Below are 14,681 nucleotides of genomic sequence, written 5' to 3' on the forward strand. Positions count from 1 at the left end.
GGAAGTCATTTGGTTTGGTTTTTTGGTGGGGGGATGGGGCAGGAGGAACGTATTTTTCTTCTTTGCACAAGAGCTCCTGGGTGGATTGGTCAGTCAGAAGGGGCATCTTGGAAAGTGTAGATCATAACGGGCAAAAAAACCACACCAGCCAGTATTTTATTTTTGGATCTAGAGTGTGTATTTGTAAAAAGCTTCCCTTTCTGCCATCCCAAAGGTGGCAATCTTAGTACATGTTGGGGATGAGGAGAAAGGAAATGAGAGCCCAAAATATTATTAATATCCATTTAGGTCTGAGCCTGCAATTGGTAGCAAGTGACTAGACTACTGTGCCCTTTCGGTGTCCCATTGAAATGAAAGGCAATCTGTGGAGAAGCAGCAATCTGGCAAGCACTGTCAGTAGTACGGTCAAGCCTTGGATTGTAAGCTCTTTGGGGCAGAGAATGTGCCTGATCTGTTGTGTGGTGGAGGAACATGTGCATTTTATAGCACTCTTGTAGATTACATTTTTGATAGAGCTGGTTGAAGTTTTTCAAATGAAATTTTTTTTCCTGAAAAATGTCTTTTTTTTTAAAACCAGAATTATGTATTTAAAAATATTTACTGAAATGTTTAATTTTTTTTGCAAAGTGTTCCTTTTTATTATTTAAAAAAAAATTATCATAAACATAAAGAATGTTATCAAAAGGGGAGTTAAGGGTGTTGTGATTACAGTCTCTGAGTAATTGCATTGGGAAAAATATTTAATAATGGGCTCTTTAGTCTAGCAGAGAAAGGTATAACATGATCCAATGGCTGGAAGTTGAAGCTAGTCAAATTTAGACCGGAAATAAGGCATACACTTTTAACAGTGAGAGTAATTAACAATTGGAACAATTTACCCATGATCATGGTGGAGTCTCCATCGCTGACAATTTTTAAATCAAGATTGGATGTTTTTCTAAAAGATATGCTCTAGGAATTATTTTTTAGAAGTTCTATGGCCTGGGTTAAGCAGGAGGTCAGACTAGATTATCACAGTGATCTCTTCTGGCCTTGGAATCAATGAATTTATGAAAAATAGTTATTAAAAGATTACATTTAAAATGGGTTTTCAGTAAAGAACATTTTTAAAGATGACTCCCTTGTGCTGCATGAAATATGATCTTGTGATGGGGAAATACCTATGCATGATTAGGGCAGGAAGTAACAAAGCTATGATCATCATTGTGGCATTTCAGCTTTCCCCTTTAAAGCTCTATGTGCAGGATGGTTCAGGAAACTTGTGAAACGGTTACAGGGCTTTAACAGGGGAAACCTTGGCTCCTCAGCTACCTGACGGGGTGAAGCAAAGAATCAGTGGAAATTAGTCTACACCTGAAGCAAGTCTAGGGAAGGAGCTGCCTTTGGTTAGCCTGACAGCAACTCTAACTATGCTGGAATTTGTCATGGGTGGGTGGCTACTCAGAACATTTGTTGTCATTTTGATAATTTACAACAGATCTTGGTCTTTTAATAATCCATCCAATACAGGAGAGAGGGACTGTGACCTTAATTTTCAGAGCTGATTTTTGCTTTTGAGTATGTCTGGTTTTGGGTGTCGACTCTGAGGCACCATAAGGGAGTCTGATTTTCAAAAGGTGGGTGCTCAACACTCGCTGAAAATCAGGCCCTTTTTATGTGTTTCAAGTTAGGCATCCAAAACCTGAGACCCTCCCACATCCATCCAAGATTTAAGCCTGTTCATTCTTAGTTCTGTTACTCTTCTCATGTTGGTCTTTTGCAGAAATGCCTGATAGATCTCCAGGAGCCACCAGCAGCAAAGGAAGTAATGTAAAATACTTTGGTTGATGGTATAGTTAACAGTAGGAATCATTGCTGTTAATGCCTTTAATGTTTTCTGTTGAGATCATCCCTTCTTTTGATTGGAACCTCAGCTGGACAATGTCCTAAAGAAATAGGTGGTGAGTGTAGGCTGGGAAGAGGAGATTTCACTAAGCTATAAAGTACAGGAAAAACTACTGCATTGATAGGCTTAGGCTGGTAGCTTTTGATATAGTTAAGTAATCCTCTGTCAAACAGTTCTCGGAGAACAGTTAGCTCTTCTTAAGTATTGGGAAGAGAGAAAGGAGAGAAATGGGGTGGGAATAGAGAGAGAGAGAGAAAAAAAATTGGAACTGAAATTTTACAATTGTATTTTAAAACCTGGACTATCAGGTAGAATTACTTTTAAAAGCCTGGTTTGCAGCCTGGGACTGGGAGTAATTTGGGTTTCTGATCCAATTCTGGATGAAGTCAGTGGAAAGACTCCCATTGGCCTCTATGGAAGCTGGAGGGGGTCATTTAGAGGTCTAAGTAGCTGATTTGTGAGTGCAATCATGTACGTAAGCATAATGAGATGCACGATGACCCCAGTTATGTCCAGTAGCCGAACTGCTCAAAAGCAGAAGCCAGGATTTAAAAATCTGGTTTTTTAAAACTTTAAAGCTGTTTATTTCTTACAGAGAAAAAATCCCAAGATTATAAAATTGACTGAGAGAGCTGATATTGTTAAGATCCTAATAAGTTCTTTGACAAATTAGGTATTATTTACAAATAGTTTTATTCCAGTGGAGATGATGCACTTTCTGGCTTAACTACCAGGAAAGGTGCAAGGCTCCTACCATTAAGTTATATGCTACCATTGATATTTCTGAAGCCACCAGTGATCACTTTTACATGAGATGCTATTGAGCCATTATGATGTCAAATGCTGTAATGCTAGCAAAAGAACAAAGTCTTTACAAGAAGGTGTATTAGTTTAAAATCAATCATGGTTACAGTCCAAAAACTTCATTAAAGACTTGGTTTATTCTTTTGGCAGAATAATTTGTTCCTGTCTGCAGTAAAACAATAGAAATGCAATACAATATAGAGAAACAAAATGGAAAAGACCAATTAAATACTTAAAGCTAGACTTTCACATTAAGCTAAAATGTACATGGAAGAGTGTGGGTGAGAGAAGTTTGCTACAGCAACGAATAACCCATTTCATATCAGAAGAACCAAGTTGCTACTTGCTAGCCAAAGTTCTAAACGTTCAGTGAATCATAAAAGATGATGGTTGGTTGGAAGGGACCTCACGCAGTCATCAAGTCCAACCTGTGCTCAAAGCAGGACCAACCCCAACTAAATCATCCCAGCCAGGGCTTTATCAAGACAAGCCTTAAAAACCTCTAAGGATGAAGATTCCACCACCTCCCTAAGTAACTCCTTCCACTGCTTCACCAGCCTCCTAGTGAAAAAGTTTTTCCTAAGATCCAACCTAGACCTCCCCCACTGCAACTTGAGACCATTGCTTCTTGTTCTGTCATCTGCCATGACTGAGAATAGCCTAGCTCCATCCTCCCTGGAACCCCCCTTCAGGTAGTTAAAGGCTGCTATGAAATCCCCCCTCACTCTTCTCTTCGGCAGACTAAACAAGCCTAGTTCCCTCAGCCTCTCCTCATAAGTCATGTGCTCCAGCCCCTAATCATTTTTGTTGCTCTCCGCTGGACACACTCCGATTTATCCACATACTTCCTGTAGCAGGAGTCCCAAAACTGGACACAATACTCCAAATATGGCCTCACCAACGCTGAATAGAGGAAGTTCCATTTGGATAACAATCCCCATATGCGGAGGCTTTTCCAAAATGTATATTCAACCATGGGCAAGGGACATCTTGGATCTGGAAACCAAACTGGAGAACCTGTGAAATAACCTGTGTTTTCTGATTTCATACAGGACAGATCTACTGCCATAATAAAACCTTTATTGTAGAATTTGGGCACTTCCAGTTCTGGCCAAAGCAAAGAAAAAAAAAAAAAAAAAGAGGAAAAAAAAGAAAAGAAAAAGAAATAGCCAGAGCAGAAAGATCCTATAAGAACAAATATCGGTGACACATCAGGAAGAAGCTGTCTAAAATATTTTCCAGTTGCATTACAACACTTCGATCACACAAGCCTCCTACCCACCTATCTTTCCCACCTGCCTCATTGGCTTACTCCTCTAACGTTCATCTAGCTCCGCCTACTTATCCCACTTCTGTATGTTACACTACTCTGGCTCTTCCCAAGTCCTCTCAGGTTTCCTCACTTGACCCTCTTCCGCTACCACTGTAATTTCCTTACATTAAAAAAAAAAATCAGAAGTGAACACTTTCAGGACAGTTAGAGATTATTATGCACTAAGGCATCCTTTTTGCAGGGTGTCTTTTTTCTATTTTCTATTTGTTATTGTCAAATAAAATGAGGGAGGAGAGGGGAAAAGGAGACAAAGAACAAAGGTAAAATGAATAAAGGAAAGGAGGGGGAAGAGCAACTGACAACAGGGATTTCAAGGAGAAGCCCTTCTCAACTTTACCATTACACAGTGCAAACCTCTGGTATCAAAACATGAAGTGGCAGAGTCATAAGTAGCTAAATCTGAACAAATAGACTGAGGATTTAGTAAGCAACCAGCGAAAGAATCAAGCATGACGCTGGAATATTCAGAACAAATGGGGACTGCACCGCATTGCTGATGACAAACTCGCAGTCAGCACTTGAGATTACCTAGTACACAAAGAAACTACCTTTCACAAACACATGCCTATTTATTACTGTATCAAACACGCCTGACAAGTATTCTCCTCAAGCCAAGAGTAGGTTTCCTGGCACATCCTGCTCAGTTACAGTCCTCTGAAAAAATGTCCTCCTGCTGCCTCATTTTAAAAGTATTCCTGTTGTTTTACATGGCTCAGAGAGCCATGTAATAACTGTACAGTTCCATTGAAATTACCGGGTGTCTGACTGCACTGAGCTCGATGGTACTAATGCCACTTGGCCCGCAGCAAGGGGTGGTGTGGAGCTGCACAGCTTGAGGGGAAGCATTAGAGGCATTCCTCATTCCTGCCAGAGGTTCCTGCTGCACAAAGGAGACACAAACTGCATTTTCTCCTGCTTGTGTAGACGGTCAATAGAGCTTGCCAACACAAAGAGGAGGTAATCCTCAGTTCTGCATACTGCCTGCCTCTCCTGTCCCCTCTGGAAATAGTGTACCTCGTGAGCACCTCCAAGTGCACCGGCTGCTATTCCTGTCGCTGTTACTGAGACTGCACAAGTGGGGTGGATGCCTTAGTCCTTTATTTCACGTTGGGCACCCTTGTAAGGGCCAGTGCAGTATAGACCTTAGCATGACAGGTAAAATCAAGACACTGCATTGTAGCTGGTTTCTAGAGCTGGTCCAATTATTCTTTTTTTTATTTGTCAGTTTATTTGTTGTTGAAAATTTGAATGATGACAGCTCCCATTCACCTTCCCTTCCTGCTCCCTTCCCCTTTTCCTCCCCATGACAAAAAAAAGAAAATCAATTTTTGGAGGGTTTTCAAACAGCAGTAAAAAAAAAATTGAAAACATTTTGTTGCTCATTTCCTTTCTCAAGGTAAAATGTAAGTATTGTTTGGGGGGGTTTAGATCAGTGTCTCTCTCAAGGATGTTTAGGGGTGGGGGGAGTTGCAGGGGGGCATATGTGCTATTTGCAGCTATTCTCAGAGGGGAAAGAACATTACATCTATTTTTGGATTAAATCTATTTTGGTGGTGCAAACCAGCATAGACCACTGAAGTTACTGGAGCGATGCCAATTTGTACCTGCTGAGAATTTGGCTCTGCATGGAGAGTATGACTGATGTCTCATGGCTTTCTTTAGGCCATGCAGGTGACTCTACTGATGCTCCTCCATGTGGGCGAACAAAGCATTTCAGAGCCATTCCCCACTGCTTTCAGATTACTGAACCAATTTGGCTTTAGTTAATAACTCTATTAACTGGGAAATGCTTACTGTCCTTTTATCAGCTCAGCAACACTACAAGCCCATTATGAACAGCCCATCAACAACATAAATCTCTTTATATAGTAATACACAAAATGCTTTGTCTCTTAAAAGCAGTGTCATGGAAACAATACCCCGGTCTTACATTTTTCATTGACGAAGGGTGGCTCTGGCCCCTGTGGTGCTTAAACTGGGCTACAACTTCTAAATCTCAGCTCAGGAGTTGAGCAGTTGGCAGCTTTCAGGTTGGAAGCTCAGTTAAATGCACTATTTCAGATGATAGAAAAAACAAAATCAGATGTGACTGAGAAGTCTGCTGCTCTATAGGATTCAAACTAGTGGGGGTCTGTAGGAGCACAGCATGTGTGCAAAGATCTAAGCGCCTAAATGCACTGTATATATACAGCGCCACAGTCTGTCTTGTTGAGTTAGAGCGGAGGATAGTTTTTCATGTGTAAATGAGAAGGCCTTTCATTTTTCAAGCTAGTGTATAAGATCCCCTTCTGTTGAAAGGCAAACAAGAAATCAGCCAACACCGAGTTAATTACAGAAGAGCTGCAGCTCCTGTTTTGGCAATGCAAAATTCTAGTACTGCTTCAATGAATTTTTCCCTTGCCCTTTGGTGCTACAAGTTCAAGTCCCAGCTGGGGATTCAGTCTCTTGGTGAGATTGTTTTCTGGAACTCAGTGTTCTTGGTCCTGGGAGCAATTACTACTAAAGGAGAAATGCAACGAGGAAGGAAAATGTTTAAGGCAGAACACCATGTAGTACTTGCTCACTGATTCATAACTAAGGATAGGAATTAAATGGTAGATTGTTTTAGACTCTGTCTTTCCCAGCAGCTTGCTTCTAAAGCAGCTGTTGTGGGGTTTGTGGGATGAATTAAAGGGGGAGGAAATGTGACAATAGTAATAACAACAAAATATGCAGTGGTTGATTTGTCCTTTAAAGAAGTCTGAGTTGTTTCTCTCAGGATGCATATATATTTTTTGTTTGTTAGAAGTAGCTGAGTCCTTGTAAATCTGAGAAACCACATATCTAAAATATAAATTTAGCCTTTAAAGATTAACCTAAGAAGGACAAGGTCAAGCTATTTTCCAAATGAGTTCATTTAAAACAAACCCTCCTTCCTATTTCTTATAACCCAGTGGAAGCTAATGCCCTGATCTTGCCGACACTTAGACACGAGCTTAACTTTCTGCACAAGTATGAGTGCCAACTTCAGGGAAGATGGTGGAAAAAACAGGGTAGAAATCCCAAACTGGTTGTATATTCTATAATTAGATTTCACCAACCAAATAACAAGTGTGAATTCCTAAAGCACTTAACATGGAGTCACAGATTGGAACGCCCAACAGGATTGTCTTGTCACCCAGGCAAGCCTGCCTTTGTGGTAGATGGTGCCTTACAACAAAAGTCAAGACAACACTCCAGTTATTCCTAGCCCCAGAGGACCAGCACTTACTCCAGGTCAGCTATACATTAGATCTCTCACCAAAGACAACTCTTGTACCCAATCATGTAAAAAACTAACTAAAGGTTTATTAACTTAGATAAAAGAAATGAGAGTTATTTACAAGTTTAAAGCCGGTACACACACACGAGTTGCAGTCTTAGGTTTCAAAAGGTAATAGGCACTGCTGTAATATGCAAGCTCTATATGGCCTTTAGGGCTAACCCAAGCTATGCAGTTTGAGATCCCTTGCTTATGCTTAGAAATATTGCCCTCTCCAAATTCCAAGCAGCAGAGTGATGATAATTTTTCTCGACAGGAATTTTTATCCTCTTCCTCCAGAGCTCAAACCCAAGGATTTGTGCACATCTCTACTTCATGGGTCTGGGGGGAAAGTAATCAGTAAAGTCTTTTGTCCACTGATGTTCCACAATAGTTTGTCTGGTGTCTATAGGTCTTCTTGTGTTGGGGAGAAGATGACACCTCTTGTGGTAAACTAGTATTTCACACTTGGTAATGCTTCTCTCCTGACTGTGTGGGTTTATAGTCTTAGCAACCATTTTATAGTTACAAAGCAAACACTTAAATATTACCTTATTACATGGGATACAGATATTATAAGTAAGACTAATACATGAAACCTCCTACAAGCATTTCATAAAGTCTAAACATATTCTTATAACTCTACTATCTATTTTAACAATACCAACACATAGGAGAGCCATAATGGTTTCTAGCCACGCATTTGTCAGTGTCCAGTGAGGCCTACACGTCTTGAGCTGATCTATCAGAGTCACATCCTCCTTTCTGTTTCTTATAATCCAATGGAAGCTAAGGCCCTGATCTTGCTGAAAGTGTTTAACTTTCTGCATGTGAGTAATTTTATTTATGCTTTCCTTACATTCAGAAAATTAAGTACATGCCAAAGTATTTGCAGGATTGAGTCCTAAAATATTTTCCCATTGTACACAGTGGATTGTTACTGTAGTGTTGCTTTTGAGTGGCAATTAATCATATATAAATATGCTGTTGTTTGGTGTTTGTACAGCACATAGTACAAGGGTGCTGTGAATGGAGTGTTATATATAAAAACATATAGGCAATTGTTTATGAAAACATAACACTTGTTCAGAACTACACAGCCTTTGCAATCAGATTTTAAACCAAACCAAACCTGTAGTTCAGATTTGGGGTCTACCATGTCTCTTTGCAAAAAACAGCACCAGCTAACTAGATCATGTACAAACAAGAAGCATAATGTTTGCTGAAAGAATAAACTCCGCTTACCCAATCTGTCCTGAGAACCATTAGAAAACACAGTATAGAAAGCTGTCAGAGAGCCATAGATCTGGCTATTCTGTGTCTGTCACAAGTCAATGTTCTGTTCTCATTCTCATTGATTAGCCCAGACTGAAAAAACAACAATGACAAAAAGAAAGAGTATCACTCATGCTGAGTGGGAACAATTCAGGCACAATCCCCTCATCTGTTCGACAAGCCAACACTATAGGGTCATTTCTCTCATTGGTACACAGGGGATTTACACAGGCAGCCACCGTTAATACTAATAGGAGTTACGCATGCTAATCCCTGATGCACTCAGAGGAGAACAGACAATGGATTCCAGACTACAATTTTAAGCAATGAGGAACTCAAGACTGTTTAATGAGTTTAGAAAATTAATCAAAGGAACAACTGTTAAAAAGGGAAACGTATTTAGCAAAGCCAGGGATAAAATTCATCTGACATTGGGCTTCCTCAGTCTCTCCTGTTGAAGCTGTTCCACTGTGGATGGATAATGGAAGCCTCATTGGGCCAGGGGAAGAGAGCCAGCCAGCCAGCCAATATCTCTGTAGCCTGCTGGTTAGAACACTCACGTAGAATACCCAGGATTCAGTCCTGCTTCTCCCATGACCTCGTTAATTTATTAATTAGCCACAGCTGCAACAGGAAAGATTGAGGGACCTCCATTCTCAGCGTAGCCTAGTGGTGACAGATTCTAATTCAAATACCTTCTCCTCTTCCGCTACAGGGGAACTTGAACCAGGGTCTCCCAGGCGAGTGCTCTAACCACTGAGCTGAAGTTATGAGGGGGGTTCTCCTCTTGCATATCACCCTCCTTAGGCTATTTGTGTAAGCTCGCCCATAGAGCAACCTTTGGTAGGCAAGGTTTGAGTATGCTTTCTGGATCGGGGCCTATGGATGATTCAGGTGGAACAATACCTATCTCCTGGTTTGTGTATCGCTGCCTGGCATGGGGCTGCAGAGCATAGGCACCTAGGGAACTTTTATTGCAAAAATGTAGGCGCCAAGTGAGTTTGGGCACTTACAGGATTCAGGGGTCTTTTGTGAGTCCCAGTGGATCCTAATTCTGGGATTAAGGCACCTAAAGGGGCAGGTAGGCACTGATGTCTTTCTGTGACTCTAGCCCGTGCTAGCTGGCATGCTAAAATAGAGTGCTGCCATGGTGGTGCGAGAGCTGGGAGGGCTCTTGGACAGGTACATGCTGAAGGCAGCTAACCCCTCCCATCCCTTGCGTTGCCCTGGCTACCGCAGGAGATGGACAGAAGTTCCCTGCGAATGGGCGATGGAGGAGGACCGGGGGGAGGTACTGAGACTTGGCTGGGAGGGATGGGGGCAGCTTGCTTTTGGCTGGGAAGGGGGGTCGTGGGGGTTCCTATCTGTTCCCAGGCCTATTTCAGTCTCTCTGCATCCTACTCCCTAGTACCAGGACAAATCCCAAGTGTTGCAGAGGCCACTCCATCCCCTCCAGACCCTGATCCCTGCTTCCCGGCCTGATCCCAGGCCCCATAGCAGATGCTCCAGCCCTTCTGGGTCCTGCTCATGCCCCCTTGGGTGCATGTGAGTTCTCTGCCCCGCAATATTTTCATTGCAGGAGTGCTAGCCCCCTTTGTGTTCCCCCTCCCTCCCCCCGCCCGCCTGCCCCACAGTTGTGCCCCCCGTGGCGGCTACACTCTATTTGTCTCTCACTAGCTAGGATCACTAGCTCCTCAACCTTGAATTCACACCTCTAGTTGAAAGTGTAGACATATCTACAGTCTTTACAGAACTGAGGCTTTGTAAACCAGGAGGTAGTTTCATAGCCAGGGAAGGGGAATAAAGCTCCAAGCAGTAGTCTTTTTAAGGTTTGTTTGTCATGCTGTCTGGAGTGGCTCATGACCATGAGTGCCTGGCTCAGGGCAGACTGTCAAAACGCAGGGCTGAAACCCCAAACTGGCTGTGTATTTTATAATTAGATTTCACCAATCCAGTGTCAAGAATGAACTCCTAATGCACTAAACCAGTCTTACCATGGAGTAACAGACAGTCCCCTTGGACATTCTGTCTATCTTGCCAGCCAAGCAAGCTGGACTACGTGGCAGATAGTCACTTCACACCAAAAACCACAACATTCAGATTACTCTCAGTCCCAAAGGACCAGCCACTCACCCCAGGTCAATTGTACTCAGATCTCAAACCAAAGACAATGCTTGCAGTCACTCCTGTAACAAACTAACCAAAGGTTTATTAACTAAGAAAACAAAAAGAGAGTTATTTACAAGGCTGCAACTGGAAACATACACACACAAATGAGTTACATTCTTAGACTTTAAAAGGTAATGTAGCTTCTATAATAAGCAGCTCTGTTTGTCCTTTCGGGTTGACCCATGCCAAGCACTGTAGGGATCTCTGGCTTATGTTTAGGAATCTTTGCCCCTCAGAGCTCAGACAATACAAAGGTCCCAGTTTCTCCTTGTCAGGGATTTTTATCTCCTTCACCCCAGAATCCAAGCTGATGGGATGAGTTCATGTGCAGGCCTCCCCTTCCTGAGGGAGCGAGGAATGCAGCCAACAAGGTCTCTGTCTTTTGATGCTATTCAATGCCTCACTTGCCTTCAGTGGACCATGTTGTGTGCAGGACAAGCACTTTGCCTTAGTTAATGCGTCTTTTCTTCTTTGGTGAGTTATACAATGACAGAGGTTTACGAGGCAAACGCTCGATATAACTGTGTGCCATGGGATACAGATTTTATAAGAAGGATTACATGCGGCGTCCCTCCAACATTCCATAAAGGCTAAACACATTATTATTATACCAACGTCTGTCTGAACTATACTAAGCCACAGGCGAGCCAGACTGGTTTCCAGCCATGCATTTGTCAGTGTTCAGTGAGGCCCTGCACCTTGGCGTGAGTTGACACCTGGTCTGCCAGTGTCACAGTGTTATGCAGGACTTGTTTTGTTCTCCACAAAACAAAAGCCAATTAGAAGAGAAACACAGGGCAATAACTCCATAGGCTTTCCCTGCTTTAGCAAGCCAGCAGGAGAAAGAATATACACTTCCGATTCTCCTTTGAGTCTGCTTCCCCTTCCTTGTATACGCTACCCAGGAAAGTCTTACACCAGCCGGACCTGATATCCCTTTACAGGCTACAATGCCTTTATCTTGTCACAAGGCTAAAACAGTGTCTCCTTATTGAAAAACCCAATGAAGAAAGCTGAAGCACAAAAGAGGCATGGTATAAACCTGTCTGTCTAAATTTCTGCATCAGTGAATTAGGGAGAATACCTTATTTCATAGTGGGATTGCTGTGCTAATTAGATGATGTTTGTAAGGCACTTTGATGACAACAAGGCCTATAGGCAGTAGAAGATATTAAGAAGTCAACAAATGCCAACAGCGACTGCACAGATAAGCAAGCAGAATACAAGGGAAACCAGTGTGCTAAACTATTAAATATGACCTCTTAGGAAGAATAGTTCAGACAGAAAGGGAAAAGTTCTGCAAATGCATTAGTGAATAAAACCTTGGAACGGGACTCAAGAGACCTATGTTGTATTCATGGCTGTGCCACTGGTCTGTTGGGTGACCATGGGCAAGTTACAGCTCGGCTCTGCCTCAGTTTCCCCATCGGTAAAGTGGGGATAATTATACTGACCGCCTCTATTAAGTGCTTTGAGATCTACTGATGACAAGTGATATATTAGAGCAAGGAATGAGCATTTATTACTAACGTTGACATGTACACTGTTCTGAGGACAGTTTTCTAAAAATATTTTGTTTTCTAAAAATAAAAAAATACATTCAGTAGTTTTGACTCCAAAAACCTGCTATCCTAGTCAAAGGGAGGAGCAACTGATTTTGAAATCCTCCTTGTATAAAAACAAAAAAACCACAAAATCCTAAAAAGGTTGCATGAAGATTAAAAGTGGAGAGGTGCTTTTAAAAAGGAGATTTAAACCTGACCTCAATACTAGATTGATTGGCTTCTGTGTAACAAGTAGAACTGGCACAAATTCCAGTATAAAACAGGTTCTTTTGGTTAATAGCTGCTGCTATTACCTGAGGATACTTTCACACTGGCGAGTTTTATGTTTGTTTTTGAACAAGGGAGCCTATTTTATTAGCCCACTTGACACCTTGACTGGAAATCCTGCTTGAGAGTTTGAGACCATCTTTAAAAAACTCATAGGCTACTGGTTGTAGGGATGGAGCCCATTAAGGTCTAATTGCCAGTAGAATCAACCATTGTTTTGAAATGACATCAATGGTATTTCTGCTGGCTGGTCCAAGAGGGTCTCCAAAGTGGACAAATAATCTGTCTGTAGCCACAACAAACTGCAGTTCATTGACAGTAGAAGTCTTGTACAATAGAATAGGTGCAGGACACACACACTACCGTAGAGGTGTGCACACACATTTACAATTCCCCTTTTGTTTCCCCATGCTGATGATTAATGTGTAGACTCAGTTAGCTCATCGTGATAGCATTTCAGTATAATTGTTTGGAGTAACAAAGCACTGAAACAAATCCAGTGAAGAGGGGGAAAAAGCAGAGTAACAGCTTTATAAAATCCGGCTTGCCCTAGGAGCTTGAATATCATTGGGTTAGTCAAATTATATGCCATGCTGCTTTTATGCTTTGTATTATATGGAGCATTTGTTTACATTGTGCGGGGTGAATACTAAGCAGTGCTTCATATTCAGCCATGGCCGTCCAGCAGGCATTCAGATTTGCAGTATAGAAGGTCTCCAGATTGAATCTGTTTGCTGGTCTTTCGAAATGTACAGAATGTGCCAAAAGGATAGGAGGCCAGAAGCCTCATCAGCAGACTGCCTGCCTGCTGCTGGCTTCAACCCTTTGTGTTTGTTCTGCCTTTCTGCTATACAATTCGAGAATTAGTTCATCAAAGTGGAATATAATTTCTGTTAGTACAAGCAGTGTAATATTTCCACACTTGGGAAATTACTAGCAGCTTGCAATCAAAACCCTTTTAAAGTGCTGCCAGCATATCTGCCCCCTCACCCTGCACAGATCACCTGGCTCACCTTAAAGCTTACTCGACTTTCCTCAGGGGAAGTCCTCTCTTTTCCCATTAGCATTCTATCGATTTTTTCCTTATTATATAGCTATATCTCTGTGTGTGCATTTTTTTTAAATGTGGTATTTTCGGTGGACTTTTCTGCACTTTTCCTGAATGTCAGATGTGTGGGGCAGTCAGAATTAACCTCATGTTCAAGTTCAGAATGCAAAATAAACATGTCTATCCTGTGTGCTTCTCTACAAAACATCCTGGAAAATATGAAAAGACAAACCTAGCAGGAGAGTTCATATCTGGATCTGAACTTTCTCAAAGTTTTGAGTTGTCAGTTATGGGGTTCTCTTTCAAATAAAAATAAAACAGCTATAATAAAGGAAGTGGGCGGTTGTAGACTCACATTTAGTTCAGTTCTGGGAAGAAGGATGGATTATTCATTTATATAAACAGAAGTGAGTCGTTTGAACCTCTGTTCACCACCTGTTTAGTGTAAAGGGACCTTAAAGAGCCAGAATGATGGAAAAGGTCCTGATGTGTAAATGAGCAAAAATCCCAGTATGTTCTTATTTAAAGTTACTTGAAAAATGGATTGGAATGCCTTATGTGAATTCAGCTAATGACCACACTTTACCAAGTTTCTGCTTAAGAACTCCAGAACTTACGAACTTACAGAACTCAGTCCTCAACCTAAAGTAACGTGAGTGAAGCTAAACACATGTAAATGTTTGCAGAATCATGGCCTTGGACTTGAACTACTTTGCTTAGGCTCTGGACAGCAGTTTTATGATGCACCTACTTTAGATCTTCCCCTCCACCTTTCCCTGTTTCCTCTCACATGTTATATATTTTGAGAGATTTCTTTAACCATTAAAACCATCTTTCTCCTTTGCTTCCTAGCAGAAAGAAACACCATCCACTCACGAAAGAGACAGAAACAGAAGAAAAGTAAAATGAAGAAACACAACAATTGACCTGGGATTTCCAACTCCCATATCTTACAATGGGAGACTGCAATACTACACGTCTGCCACTGTGTGGTGCTGTATGAGGCTCTGAACAAGCTGCTCTGCAGGTGAAGGTCGTTTCAAATTGCTGTTTCT

This window comes from Emydura macquarii, unplaced genomic scaffold (genome assembly GCF_026122565.2).
Source record: "Emydura macquarii macquarii isolate MOO-44397 ecotype Brisbane River unplaced genomic scaffold, CSIRO-AGI_Emac_v2 contig_1451, whole genome shotgun sequence".
NCBI lineage: Eukaryota > Metazoa > Chordata > Testudines > Chelidae > Emydura > Emydura macquarii.